Source organism: Pantherophis guttatus, chromosome 3 (genome assembly GCF_059756535.1).
Source record: "Pantherophis guttatus breed Tessera chromosome 3, ASM5975653v1, whole genome shotgun sequence".
Classification (NCBI taxonomy): domain Eukaryota; kingdom Metazoa; phylum Chordata; class Lepidosauria; order Squamata; family Colubridae; genus Pantherophis; species Pantherophis guttatus.
In genome coordinates, this window is record NC_142065.1 from 85690944 (window position 1) to 85691658 (window position 715).

Consider the following 715-nt stretch of genomic DNA (forward strand, 5'->3'; position numbering starts at 1 on the left):
AACAGGTCCTAGCAAGAGATAAAAAAGATATACATGGAGACATGCCTGTCCCACTATCCCCTTTCAAGGTAAACAATGTTACACAAAGATTAGAGGAAGGGGAAGAAGTGGAGAAAAAGAAAGAAAGAAAGAAAGAAAGAAAGAAAGAAAGAAAGAAAGAAAGAAAGAAAGAAAGAAAGAAAGAAAGAAAGAAAGAGAAAGAAAGAAAGAAAGAAAGAAAGAAAGAAAGAAAGAAAGAAAGAAAGAAAGAAAGAAAGAAAGAAAGATCCTCGTTTCCATTATAAGGCCCCCAGAAGGTGAGCAAACTATCTACCAAACTTAGTACTGTTGTGACCGATGGTATTTTTGACAAATGACAAGACCCACAGGTTTAGACATCTGTCAGAACTACCCCTCTGCGCCACATCTCTCGGGGATCTACTGCCAGGATTGGGGGTGGGGACAAAGAAAGGGTTGTGAATCACCCAATCTCCAAAGCAATACTAAATAGTAGTGCAACTTTATGCCGAACGCAGCACAATAGTCAGCTGTGTTGGAGCCACTTCTGAACCCAGGTTTGGTTCTCTTCAGAACAACAGTGAACTCACATTTGAAAAACACCACGCCGCTCTTCAAAAACAAGCTGAACAACAATTGATGGGCAGGGAGGGGAATACAAGAGCTGGTCTCTCTTTGCTGCTTAGTTGCACAATGCCACCTCCTGCCTGCCAACTGT